The 15069-nt window shown below is 40.6% G+C and overlaps 1 protein-coding gene across 3 annotated transcripts in view; it reads left to right on the forward strand.

The window, feature by feature from the left end:
* The window catches only part of WDR70 (WD repeat domain 70), a 224996-nt gene that overhangs the window by 20933 nt on the left and 188994 nt on the right, over nt 1-15069 (forward strand). The window lies entirely within an intron of this gene.

Consider the following 15069-nt stretch of genomic DNA (forward strand, 5'->3'; position numbering starts at 1 on the left):
TCATACACTTGTCCAGACTTAAAAGTTATTGAAAATTGTTTGCTTCCTGTTGTTAAATGTGCAGTTTTGTATTGTAGAATCCCTTTCTCTCAACACTTGTTTGAGAGATTTTTAATATCTCCCTCCCCCACCATGGGATAAGATATTTTTCTGTTTTTTGAAGAGAGATCTTCTATAATGTCATTATTATAAAGGGATAAACTAGGACGCTATTGCAGGAAAAAAACAATTTCATATGCTAAGTTCAATGGTTTTATTTTTAGTTGTTTCCATAATGTGAATGTGATTAGTAACACATTAAAAGCAACTAGTAACTGCAAAATCACTTCTCAATCTATTTATCTTTAGTATTGTTTGCTAATTGAAGCAGTGAATCTAATTCTTTTACCAAATAAGAGGCACAAATCCAGACAGAGTAAGTTTGCCAAAAATGTTTGGGGGGTAGAAAAAATACCAATGCAAATATGTCTGATAATTTTTTTCTTTAAATCCAAATAAATAACAGAACAGCTTGTTCCAGTCTGGAGGGGAACGGTAAATTGGGGATAAAAGAAAAACATAGCCTGTCTTTTGTTTGCTTTTATATATCAAGAGAATGGATATTGCACATGTTTTGTTGACAGGGGCTTATTGCTGCATAATCAATTGGGGGTTTGTTCCACATGCTTTTTCAAATCTCCTTGATCTGCAGATTTTGTGACGTTTCCCCTATTCTTTGGTAGCTGCCATAACAGAAAATAGTTTCACTTGTAATGTTTTGGTTCTCTGCCTATATAAAACCTAGTTGTGCAGAAAAATGAGAAAAATAAACAAACTGTCCTTCCCCCATAATTAAGTGGAGTTTATTTTGTTTGGTGGGGGGAATTGTGTGTAGTAGTGCTGAAAGAATTTCTGATTATCTTGAAGTTTTGAGTAAAAGTTGTGGATAATTTTATCTGAAACTGTTTGCCTTAACCCAAGTGAACCATTAGATAGATAGATAGACACACACACACAGACACACACAGACACACACACACACACGATCAGAACTACTGGCTGAAATTGTGAGAGAGAAGTGTCCATGGTAAATTTCAAGTTTCATTTTATCAGTTCTGTCTATAACATGTTATGGCTTAGGAGATAAACGCAATACAATTCAAATGAATGCTTTTTAAGGTCTCTGAATTCTTATACAGTATCTTAACTGTATTGTATATTCCGGATTATGTTGCTTACAAGGGCCAAAGCATGCCCAGTGTTAGTTATTCTATGTAAGTGGTGAAAAACTCAGCTAATTTGGATTTATGGAGTCATCCTGATTGTTTTCAGGGGGTGTGATTTGCCTCTGTCTCCTTCCTCCTTCGCACTGCAGAACCAAACAGGATTTGGCTTCCTAAATTGTGGATCTCATGTTCTGAGGGCCAGATCTATGTATTTTTATCCCCTCTGAACATCTTCCCTGCCCACATGGGAGAGAAGAAATACTTCCATGGGTTCCTTGTTGGTGGCTGCCCGTAAAATCTCCTCTTGCTGTGGTAGCTCCATGCTGATACAGAACTGCCTTAAGTTAACTTCAGGTTCAATGTCTACCTATATTGGGAATCCCCTTGTCTTTGAGGTTGAATGATGTGGAGAGAGTCATCCCACTGGACATACTGCTCCATACCAGCAGATTTCAGTTGATAGAGAAAGTGCTATGAAGTCATCTCCTTTTGCCATTTTCTTCTCGATTTGATGCTTTTTGCTTCTTCGAGCCCTTAGAAAATCTGAAAAATTTAGTCCTTTGACAAGGAATTTCATCTTTAAACACATGAACCAAAAGATATGTAGAATTATATTTACTGTCTGTTAAACTATTAGGGTTTTTTTGACATTGAGGAAAAACTAGTTTACTTCTGTGCAGTCTTGGAATATGAACAACAAATTGAGAACTGCAAGGAACCCTAGCATGAGAACGAACACACATTATAGTATGTATCAGGTTCTAATCATGTTAAGAAAATATAAATTAACAATTTCACAAAGAAGAAACCTGACAAAACATGTATATTGATAGTTGGTAACATTGTACTGGTAACCACTGAAAAATAGTAAATTTCAAAAACTGTGCTTGTTCAGCACGTGTTCTGATCTTACTTTGGAGGGTTGTTGGAATGTCTTCTAAATTATGGCTCTCGTGGGATTGTCCCTGTCCTCCTCTCCAAAAACAAACAAAAATAAAAACCCAAAACCAAACCAATCCCCACCTCTCCTCTAGGACAGAGCAAGAAAGCAGTTCCACACACCCAAACCCTTCAGCTCTGCTGTCAGCACTTCTGAAGCTTGTAACTGCTTTGTAGCACTGAATAGTTGAAGCCACACATAGCAAACCAGCTGGGCTTGGGAAATCAAGTCCTGCAAGAATATCTAATCCCAGGGGAATTAGTTCTGCTGCTAGAAGCTCTAAAGATTTCAGTGTATACTAAATTAAATTAAAATAGTATAAACTTTAAATCATGTTTTTATACATGGCCAACTAAAACCAAATTTAAACCTCATGTCTCTCTATTTCACTAATGTATAACAGAAGAAGTTTACCTTTTATAAACACTCCTTTCCTTAATTATTCCACTTCCTCCATACGCGTCTGCATCTTAGTGTCTTTCTTTTCCATCACCCTTTTTATTTTTTTAAATCACAACATGAATAACACAGAAAGTATAAACAAGGAGGAGTCCTTCTGGCACCTTAGAGACTAACAAATTTATTTGGGCATTAGCTTTTGTGGGCTATAAACTCAATATTTATCTCTTTGTTTTTTCAAATAAGTAGGCAACCGATACTTCTGTTGTGGTGCCATGCTGGGGGGATGTAGCATAGTGGGTCTGCCTGAGAAGGAATTAAAAATAAATTTTAAATTTAAAATATCTAGAATGCTACTCCCAGTTAATTTTGGGGGGCAGTTTGCATACTCTGCTACGATGGAAGGAATCTTGCAAAAATTCTTACAGATCTGCTTCAAGGACAATACTCAACACAAGGAGTAATGGTCTCAAGTTGCAGTAGAGGAGGTCTAAGTTGAATATTTCACTAGGAGGGTGGTGAAGCACTGGAATGGGTTACCCAGGGAGGTGGTGGAATCTCCATCTTTAGAGGTTTTTAAGGCCTGGCTTGACAGCGCTGGCTGGGATGATTTAATTGGGGGTGGTCCTGCTTTGAGCAGGGGGTTGGACTAGATGACCTCTTAAGGTCCCTTCCAACCCTAATATTCTATGATTTCCATCTTCAAAACATTGCATAAGCTTTACCTAATTATTCCATACTCTTGTTTAAGAATTACTATTATCCGTATTTAGAGATGATCTGCCCAAGACCAAAGTAGTAAGCCAGTGCCAAAGTAGCAGTTGCAATTTGAGAGATCTTGGCTTGTAGCCCCATACATAGTCTGTTGGACTTATCTTCTTATAGGATTAATGGCATGCTTAGCCTGCATATATAGGATTTTTTTTTAAGAGTTAAGTAAGATCTTGGTTTGAAAGATCTAGATAGTAGCTCTGCCAAGAGCAGATTGGATGACCCAAGTGCTGTGGTTTTGCACAGCTAGCTGATTATTGTGTGATGCAATACTTCATATAAATTGTTATCTTTATGGGGGAGAGGTGGGCGAAAACATACTGACAAGCAAAGAGAAATATATTGGTGCACATTAGAGTGAAAACACTGGAAAAGTAGGGACCCTTCCTTGTGAAATTCAGGTTAATATATAATATAAGCCACACCCTGAACAGGCCACCAAAGGCTCAACATTGATCTTAGCCTATGTTATCACTGTGGTTGAAACTTTAACAGTGTTATGAAATAATGCTAAAGATGCAACAGTAACCGTCTATATAATAGTTTTATAGATTATTATTGTCCACAGAAAACCCATCTCCCTGTTGGGCAAGAAAACTGTATTGGAAATGTATTAGGAACAACAAATATAGTGTGGACAGGGTGCTAGGCACGAGTGCCTTGCCATTTATATTGTAAGTAGAGCATTTCATTTTATTAACTACATGTGAATCAAGGGTCCCATTTACCCCACTGTTCCAATTTGTGGTATAAACAGAACCTTCATTACAGTGGTGTAGGGAATATAAATAGTGAGGTAGAACAATGTTCACACTACAGATTGGCATCATGTTGTAACAAGATTCCCTGACTTCCCACTGCTATATGCCAGTTCTGTTGCCCTCCGTTAAAGATGCTGTATTTCCTTGGTGCTTTACATATATACGTTTAAATCTTTGGGGATGAAGCCTGCAATAAAATATAAGTCATATAAATATAAGTGTGCAAAAATAATATACATGTGGTAGCTGACACATAAACTGTTGCTGAGATGTGTCGGAACTTGTGACAGACTTACATGCATAACTGCCTTGATATGTGGATTTTGAGCTCTGAAGACAGTATCTTTTCACTTTCTGTCTCCATAGGGAAATGGGAAGCTTGCTTAGTTAAATTCTTGCTGAGGTACTGTAAATCCCTTAAGAATGCCAAAGGGGAAACAATGTGCTGAACCAGCTGACTTTACTTTTCAAATGTGACCTTTCTCAGTGGCTTTCTTGTTTTCTGGTTGACAGGCTGACTTTCTAGAAATGTCCTTACATGGTTACTCTGTATTGATTTATATCTGTTTGGATGACTGTAAATGAAATAACTACATCTGATTACGGATGTGGGGGGAAAGTGGGAGGTGGGGAAGGCAGCAACTGGGAACTCAGATTAAAAGACCCAGAATGAAAAGTTTCAGACCTAGAGGTAACAGCAGACGGATGTGATTTAAGTTTGTCTGAAGTAAAGACAATAATTAAAAAAAAAAAAAGTCTACATTAGATTTGAGAATAAGCAGAAATGAGACTTGTGCGTTTTCAGTCTAAATAGTTAATTTGTAACTGGGAAAATTTTGTGTCAACATGGATGCCAGAGGCCTTTGGGGTCCAGAGCCTCCCATTACTGCTGTGCCTGAATTTAGCTATTTTCTTTCCTGTGAAAGGAATAAGGAAACATCTGCACTTTCCTGATTTCCTGTTGATCGATTGGTGATCACAGTAAGATCCTCTGAGCCGCAAGAAAAGCAGGTGTTGATGTTATGAGAACTCCCTGATCCCTTTTTCCTGATTATACCTCAGCCTGGAGGGAGTTGTAGGGGAAGTGCTATGAGACGTTAAATGAAAGGATTGGTTCAGGAATATGCTCTTTGTTTCTAAACAGATTATGGGGCCAATTCTCTGTTCTGCTACAACATTTTTATGCTGATGTGACTCTGCTGAAGAACACTTTTTCTACATTTTTGACCCTCTAGGAAGCTGATTGCTTCCTTGACAAAGTGTAAATTTCAGCCATGGAGTCTCAAGTCTTCTAACTGTTCATAGAATTGATACAGCACGTGCATCAATCATAGAAATGTAGGGCTTGAAAGGTCATGTAGTCTATCCCCCTGAGGAACAATAAGTGTATACCTAGACCAGGGGTTGGCAACCTTTCAAAGAAGAGCCATCTTTTTGCTTTTGTCTTTGACCAAAATATTTTGAGAGCCACATCACATGCAAAGCTACTTGTAGAATTAAAATTTATTAAATAATAATAATTGAACATATTAAAGTTATTACTGCTCACCACTACTTTTAATGCAACTTCTGCTGTTGGACATCTTTAGAGAGTTGCTCAGTGTTCGGTGAATATGCCGTAATTTTCATTTTCAAGCAGGACTCAAGACTAGTATCTTGCAGTTGCCTCCTCAGTTTGTTTTTGATGAAATTCATGTTGGAAAACACTTGTTCACAGAAGTACATTGAACCAAAGATAGAGAGAGGCTTACATGCGTATTTCTTCAACTGACTGTATGTATCTGGTAGACCGGGGCGGGCAAACTTTTTTGGCCTGAGGATCGCATTGGGTTTTGGAAATTGTATGGAGGGCCGGTTAGGGGAGGCTGTGCCTCCCCAAACAGCTAGGCATGGCCCAGCCCCTACCCCCTATTACTTACACACACACACACACACACACACACACACACACACCCTGATGCCCCCAGACTCCTGCCCCATCCAACCCCCCTGTTTCCTGATATGTGCCCCCCCCAGACTCCTGCCCCATCCAACCCCCCTGTTTCCTGATATGTGCCCCCCCCAGACTCCTGCCCCATCCAACCCCCCTGTTTCCTGACATGCACCCTCCCCGGACCGCTGGCCCATCCATTCCCTTGGTCCCTTTCCTCTGACCGCCCCCAGAACCCCCACCCCTGACTGCCCCCCATCACCCCATCCAACTCCCCCTCCTTCCTGACTGTCCCCCCAGGACCTCGCCCCCATTCAACCCCCCTGTTCCATGCCCTCTGACTGCCCTGACCCTTATCCACACCCCCGTGCCCTTACCGCGCTGCCTGGAGCACTGGTGGCTGGTGGCGTTAGAGCCGCGCTGCCCAGAGCACCAGGACAGGCTGGAGCAATCCACGCCACCATGCAGCACCGGGTCAGGCCGGGCTCAGCAGCTGTGCTGCCCCAGGAGCTCGCAGCCCCGCCGCCTAGAGCGTTGCGCCATTTATGGCCATCTTAATACGTCTGTCCGTTACAGTCTTCGCAGATAATGGCATTTCTCTAATTTTCTTAACTATTTAATCTTTGTTTTTAATATTGCCAAAGAGGTGCTCGGATGTTTTAATGAAACATTCTTTCACATATTCCCCATCTGTGAATGGCTTCCCTCGTTTGATGATTTCTAGAGCTGCCACAAAACTAGCAGTTGTGGTTCCACTTTGCACCTCTATCCATTTAGCAAACGTACATATTGTTTGCTCTGCTTTGCGTCGGAGCTCCTCTACTGCTTTTTTCCTTGTATCACCAGCTGGATAGGTTTCAGCAAACGTTCAATGTTTCTTTTCAAAATGTCTTTCTGAGTTTGATTTCTTATTGTTGGATAGTTTCTTGTTGCAAATGAGGCACACCAGGAGTCTAGCTGAACTCGCTATAAAAGCGTAAGACTCAGTCCAATCATTTTGAAATTCTCAATGTTTGTCTTCTTTCTCTTTTTGGTTGTCATTTTTATCTGATCTATTTTATTTCTAATTGTTGAATGTTGGAACATACTAGTTCCACAGTACAGACAGATCACATCCGCTTCCTTTTCGCAAGAAATTCCAAGAGTTTTATTGATAGACAACAGTTGCCTTGGTAATGAACCATTTGAATATAAACAAGAGGGGGCTCCGGACTGGGGCAGGGAATTGGGGTAGAGAAAGAGGTGCGGGGTCTGGGATGGAGTTTGGCTGCAGGATGGGATTCTAACATGGGACGGGGGTTGGGTATTAGAAGAGGTAGGAGGTGCAGGCTCTGGCCGGGAGCGGTTTACCACTGGCGGCTCCCAGCTGGCAGCGCAGCAGGGCTCAGGCAGGCTGCCTGCCTGCCCTGGCCCTACGCCGCTCCCGGAAGCGGCTGGCTGCTGGCACTTCTCTGTGCTCCACGGCGGGGGGAGCAGCTCCATGTGCTGTCCCCACTCCCAGCACCATCCTCACAGCTGCGGGGACAGTGCTTGTGGGCGCAAGCAGTGCATGGAGACCCGCTGCCTGCCTCCCTCCTTCCAAGGGGCGTGCAGAGACATGCCAGCAGCCAGCCGCTTCCAGGAACGTGGGGCCAGGGCAGGCAGGCAGCCTGCCTGAGCCCTCCTATGCCCCTAGTTGGGAGGTGCCTGTAGTGAGTACCTCCCGGCCAGAGCCTGCACCTCACACCCCCTCAAAAATGGCTGCCCTCAAGGGGGTAGCCAAAGAGCCGCATACAGCTCTGGACCCCTGACCTAGACCATCCCTGACAAGTGTTTGTCTAATCTCCAATGGTGGGGTCTCCCCAACCTCCCTTGGAAGCCAATTCTAGAACTTTACTATCCTTGCAGTTAAAAAGTTTTTCTTAATATCCAAGCCAAGTGTCTCATGCTGCATACTAAGACAATTACGTCTTGCCCTCCTCACAGTGGACATGGACAACAATTAATCGCCATCCTTTTTATAACAATCTTCTACATATTTGAAGTGTGTTATCATTTTCCCCGCTCAGACTAACATGACCAATTCTAATGCTGGCTTCACCATAGTACCCTGCCTCAAACCTGACCTGACTGGCGACCTGTAGCAGTGGGAGGGTAATTATTTCTCCATGACAGATTAGTTTGTCAATGGAGACTGTCAATAGTAGTGTTTATTAGTATCAATTGTGGTGGGAGGTTGGCAAGTGAGAACTGGTCCAAGGCTACCCAACTGATTTGCATACCCTATTGAACAGTTTTAGTAGGTGGGAATACATTTTGGCCATTACTGACTATGACTGGAAACTTTTCACTCTTCATTTGTATGGTAATTTGCTAGGAACATTGATCACCTATTATTACTGACTGTTCTGCCTTAAAGTACATTGAATCAGTGCTGTTGGTTTTGAATGTTTTGCAGACACTTTATTTTATGGACAGTGATCATATAATGCATGATGAGTACAAACTAGGTGGTTGAAACATATCAGTGGTGTATAGTTTGTGATCTCTGCCTTGACTGACTTTTTAGTATTGTTCTTGGAAGAAAATTCCATGAGACAGCATGTGATGGTACCAGTTATTGGGGATCTGTCCATGCTGGATCCATGCTAATGGTGCTGGTTGGCTGTTTGGTTGTGGGGTTTTCTTGTGTGTGTCATATTTGCCATATACATTTTAGACCTAATGACTGCTCAGTTTATTATAATATATTATTTACATCTACTTCCCTATGGATCCTGAAGACTCTTGGTACCGGATGTAGCTTTTCCAGCACCAGTGCAGATCCCTGCAGAACTAAGTCACACTATGCCACCCTTACTTCTGCACTGCTGCTGAAGGCAAGGAAAAAGGACGAGCAAGGACCAAAAAAAGAGGTTGTGTCTGGGAAAACCCAAACATGTGTAGCCCTATTTTTTGTGATCTCACAACCGCCCTACAAGAGCCTTGCAACCCACTTTTGGAGCGGGACCCCTAGTTTGAGAAACAATGCTCCAAGTTATTAGTTATAGCAATCATGAGAGTTATGAGTAACAGTAGTAGGCTTTAAAAAAAGACTTTCACACATAACTGTGGTTTAGGGTCAATGTCTCTTTAAAATATATTGGTGATAGTATGTGAATATGACAGTTTTGAATGATAAGGTATTTCATTTCACTAGCTGTATTTTAAATGGTTAAACAATTTCTTACTATTATCTAGTGCATTATCTAGCTTGTCTATAGTCCTTTTCAGCCAAATGGAGCCCAAAGTTTGTTTGGGACTTTTGTTATAACATCTGTTTCCCACACCCTCATGCCTTTCTGAAAAGTCTCCTTCGCTGAATCTTTTCACGCTTGATCTGAGCCCAGAAGTAAATTTTTATGGAAAATGTGAAGAAAATCTCAGAAGCCATTGGAGAATGGGAAAAGTATAGTTTTTTAGTCTCTTCAGACTTTTTAAGACTTATATGCAAAATGGTGAGTTTATGGCCAAGATTTTCAAAAATGACTAGTGATTTTTGGATTTCCATACTCAGACATCTTAACAGGATTCGTTAAATTTTGAGGAGTGTGGGGGTTAAGGGTAAATCACTTCTGAGCATCCTTAGCAGTATCTGCTAAGATTCTAACAGAATTTAATGAAATCCTGTTTTCTTATGCCATCACGTTGCATTTTCCCTACGTGGCCTGATAAGCCCACTGGTTGCTGCTATCATAGTTTGCAGTGGGTAGAGTTCATGGTCACATCTTCGCTATAAAAATCAACTATGTTGAGGGACCCAATTACAGCACAGTTGAAACATATGAGGAGATAACACTGTTTCTTCTTGCAGGAGAGCAGGGATTGTGCTGTAATCATGTCCCTGAAACATTCTATAGCCTTGGATCTCTCCAAGGCTGTATCCTGAGTTGGGCAATGTTTTCAAAGTGACAGTCCTATGCCAAGTTTTAGGAATGTTTTGAGCCATTTCAAAGTTGTAGCAACAGTTTAACAGCACACAGCAACTGCACTCAACAGTTCAGGAATGGAAGAATACCATTTCCTGCTGATTTGGAGGGAGAATTTAAGTGGACTGTAAAACAGAACACACAATTATGCTCTATGCAGATGATGCTCTTGTATTGTATTAAGCCTGAGGTTACCATTCCTAATCTTCTAATCACTGTTAATAAGTTTAGAGATACCTCAAAGCATAAAATTAATTGGGATATACTAGAAATCTTAGGCATTAACAAATATGCCCACCAAGGCCTTTTCTAAAATTGGGACTTTCAGTGGCAGTCCTTTTACATTAAATATTTAAGACTACTGATTCCCAGTAATATTCAGGATATCCTTAAGATATGTATAGAACCAATTACTGCCCGAGTGGCTAGCAATTTGAGGAGGTAGAATTTGTTAATCCTCAGTTTGTTGGGTAAAATTCATTTTCAGTATATTAATGTTCTTTCCAGAATTTTGTATGTCCCGAGGAATCTCCCTATTTCTATTCCTCAAACTTACTTTAAGAAATTCAGTAATATTTTCAGAATGTTCCAGAAACCTAAACTGGCTCTGAACAAATTACTGCTCCCCCTCTCTCTGGGAGGATTTTGTTTTCCCAGATTGGAAAAGTCACTTTTTTTTTTTTTTTTAAGACAGGCATCTCTGTGGCTGTTAGATATGACCACACAGACCCCATGCTGGGTTCAGATTGAATGAGAAGTAGTATACCCCCTGTCTCCCTTTCAGGCATTGTAGGATTGAATTATTATATATTTGATAGCTCTAGAGCTCCCACAATAACAGCTGTGAGGCAAATTGGTCAAACTTGGTTAGAAAGTTCTGCTTCCATCCATTCTTCCATGTAGAGGTGCTCCTGTTGAGCAATCTTATCCTTAAAATAGGTCGCAAAACTTTGATGTGAAGGGATTGGATGGAGAGAGGAATTATGACTGTTTCACAGCTAATGGACAATGTTAAATTTAAACTATTTGTGGATCTTCAGCAACAATATGCCATGCCCTGCTACAGAGCATGGAAATACCTCCAGTTAAAGCATTTATTTATGAATGTATTTGGATTGGATGCATTGGGAACTCCAGAACTTTTATTATGTCGGAGGAAACTTCCGGGATTTACTCTGCCAGTGGTATCTTTTTATGATTTCCTGTCCCAAAAAACTTTGCCCAAGATTGATAATTTTTCACTTGCTTGGAATAGAGATTTGGATACACAGGTGTCTCCAATTTAGTGGAATACAATTGTATCTAATGTTGAAAAAGCAATTATAAACTTGAGATTATGGCTTTTTCACCAAAAGACACTTTTTTGAATATAGATTAATGGCAATGGGCCTCATAAATTCTGACCACTGTTGTAAATGTAACTCCCTTGGTGCTACATTAGGTTGTATGTTTTGGTAGAGCCTGTGTTTCACACGTTTCTGGTATGAACTAGGTCAAAGGATGAGTTTGATATTGGGTGCTATATAGGAGCCTTCCCCCTTAAATTTTATTCTTGGATAAGAACAAAAGATTAGTCCTACTGGGCCAGACCAATGGTCCATTTAGCCCACTATCCTGTCTTCCAATAGTGGCCGGTACCACATGATTCAGAGGGAGTGAACAGGATTCTTTGTTGCTTTTAGGGAGTGAACAGAACAGGGTAATTGAGCGATCCATTCCCTGTCATCCCATCTCAGCTTCTAGCAGTCACAGGTTTAGGGACACCCAGAGCATGGGTTGTGTCCCTAACTATCTTTGCTAATAGCCATTGATGGAACTATTCCTGATACCTGGAGGTTACCTGGTAACAAGACAGTGTGGGTTCCAACATGCAGCTTAGGTCACTAAAAAATTAATCCTGCAAAAATGAAAAAGTCGTTCCCCACCAAACATTGATACCTGGCTCAGTGGTACAGATGACTTTACAGCTAATAAATGATTGACATTCCACAGAAGGGAGTACCTGAAAAATTCAAAGTGATTTGGGCTGACTTTTTAGAAGTCTGTGATTTGTATAGGTCCTGAGGGGTAGATATGTTACTTCCCCACCTCTCCCTTTATCATAATCGTCTTTGGCCTGGTCTACACTAGGGTGGGGGGTCGAACTAAGGTACGCCACTTCAGCTACGCAAATAGCGTAGCTGAAGTCGAACTACCTTAGTTCGAACTTCTTACCTGTCCAGACGCCGCGGGATCGAAGTCCGCGGCTCCCCCGTCGACTCCGCCACCGCCGTTCGCGGTGGTGGAGTTCCGGAGTCGACGGGAGCACTTTCGGAGTTCGAACTATCGCGTCTAGATTAGACGTGATAGTTCGAACTCCGAGAAGTCAAACGCTACCCGTCGACCCGGCCGTAAGTATGGACGTACCCTTTATTTACTTTGTATATTTTGATGATTCTGGTATTTTGCAATATTTGTTGCATTTGGAAAAATAATAAATTATAAATAAAAAATAAGTAGAGTGTAGTTACCTTAGTTAAAATTTGGCTAGGATACTAGGGTTGTTAACCCTTCCTTGGCAAAAAATGTCATGGGATTTTTAATTGGCACATTTAGTCCGAAGGTGGCACCTCCAGGTGCCCAGTTCACCTAATCTGGTCATTTACCCTTTTGTCTCACTAGACTAAAGAGAAAAATGGGAAGGAAGAGACTCGAAGAAATGGTACAAAATGTGCCTGCTTACCCATGAAAGCTGAGGGAATGAGGTAGTGTTCTTTAATTATGCTGAAAAAAAAAACCAAAATGGTAACAATTATTATTGCTTTTAATGTTCTTTGTAACTTGAAGGTATGTCCTTTCCATTTGTCTAAGAGGAAAAACATTTCCCTTTATACACTTACCTTAATTCTCAGATCTTAGCAATACTATACAAAAATTTAACAGGCTAACTTTTCTTAACTGGATGTATGTGTTTTGATACAAGTATCCTCTTCAAAGTGCTTTCTAACAGTAGGAAAGTATTCTTCACAGCTCCCCTGTGAGATAAGTGGTATCTTCTTTCTACTTTGAGATTGAGATGTACAGATGAAATTTACCAAAAGCTACATAGTGAGTCATTGGAAGAGTTGAGATTAGAATTTTGGACATCCTGACTTCTAATTCTGTGCTTGTTTCTCTAGGTTATACTGCCTTCCCTTTCTGTCAGATACAGAATGTAAGTCATGGAAATGAACAGTTTGGTAAACTGGCTTGGATGTAGTGCTAGGATGAAGCTGTCATTTTATGAACTAAAGCATATGGAATGTTTTAGTGTCTTTGAACCAAGACCAGTATTTCTCTTGTAGGTTAGATTTCATTGCTGCAGGAATAAGGAAGGCACATTTTCTTTTTGTTAAGCACTGAATAGTTCATTAGATGCATTATTGTATTATTTTTATGAAGAGTCAACAATGTACTTGGTGTAGCAAAGAAAAAAAATTAGTCTTAGCCCAGAGTCTGGAAGATTGGATCACAAGACAGGGAGTGATAATTTGAAGGCTTTCAAAAATAAAAAATAAGAGAACTTCCTGTGAAATAAGGAACAGCGATGACAATGGGAGAGGATCAGCCTGGGATTGATGTTGGCATAGTTAACAGAATGGAAGGATTAGGGCATTGCATGGGTGTGTAAGCTCTCATAAAAACAGTAATGGTAAACAATGATCTGGGTTTACAGAAAGAGAGAGGATGGCATTTAGTGGAATTCTGCTGTTCTAGTCACCTGGTCATTACAAACATCCAACATCCTAGGCATTTATACATGTGGAGGTCAACTGAGCATAACAAAGAATCAAATTGACTTTGTAATGATACAGCAATGCTGGAAATCAAGTGTCCAAAGGATGAAAATTTTTGCTAGTGCAGATTGTGGGTCAGAGTGTCAACTGTTAACCTCAAACATAAAATTAAAACTTAAAAAAAAATGTTTGGCAGATTTATTGCATCTGGACTTGTCCGGAAGCAATGAAAACTACATGACTTCTATCCAGAATGGGTTTGAGGCATTGTCACGGGTAAAGGAGGAGAAGAACTGAAACAAATTTAAGAATATAATTGCCAAATTCAAGAACAATAGTTTTAAAGTGCACATTCCAAACAGTCAGTGTCTGACAGCGCCATGGTTAACTTAGGATCTTCTACCTATAAATGCTACAGCCGTAGTAAATCCAGTCCCAGAACCGGGAGTGTGTCAGAAGGCCTTTAACCAGCTTAAGGCGACACTCATGTCTGACCCTTTGCTAAGGGCCCCAGACTTTGACAAACCATTCCTAGTAACCACAGATGCATCTGAGCGTGGTGTAGGAGCTGTTTTAATGCAGAAAGGGCCGGATCAAGAATTCCATCCTGTCGTGTTTCTCAGCAAGAAACTGTCTGAAAGGAAAAGCCACTGGTCAGTCAGTGAAAAAAAATGCTACGCCATTGTGTATGCCCTGGAAAAGCTACGCCCATACGTTTGGGGACGGCGTTTCCAGCTACAAACCGCCTATGCTGCGCCAAAGTGGCTTCATACTGCCAAGGGAAACAACAAAGAACGTCTTCAATGAAGTTTAGCTCTCCAAAATTTTAATTTTGAAATTCAACACATTTCAGAAGCTTCTAACAAAGTAGCTGATGTGCTCTCCCGTGAAAATTTCCCAGAGTTAACTGGTTAAAATTGTCCTTAAAATGTAAAAAATCTTGTAGTTTTACATAATTAGTAGTATATGTAAAGGTGCATATGTTTTATTAATCTGTTTATTCTAAAGTTCTAGGAAAAAATCACCGCCAGTGTGGTTCAACACTGTCTAAAATTTGGGGGGGGTGTCATAAACAGATAGCTAAGGGTTAACGCCTTTTTTACCTGTAAAGGGTTAAAAAGTTCACCTAGCCTAGCTGACACCTGACCAGAGGAACCACTGGGGGAACAAGATGTTTCAAAAGGAAAGAGGGAAGTTTCCTTTGTTTAGTCAGTTTTCAGTTTCAGCCGGAGTAAAACAGATCAAGGAACCAGCCTCTTATCAGAGTAGTAAATTTTAAAAAGAAAAAAATAGGTTTATGTTTATTTTCTTTTGTACTTGTCTTGGTGCAAATTAAAGAAATTATCAAATTTGGGGATTCT

The sequence above is a fragment of the Mauremys reevesii genome, linkage group 6 (genome assembly GCF_016161935.1).
Source record: "Mauremys reevesii isolate NIE-2019 linkage group 6, ASM1616193v1, whole genome shotgun sequence".
Taxonomy (NCBI): domain Eukaryota; kingdom Metazoa; phylum Chordata; order Testudines; family Geoemydidae; genus Mauremys; species Mauremys reevesii.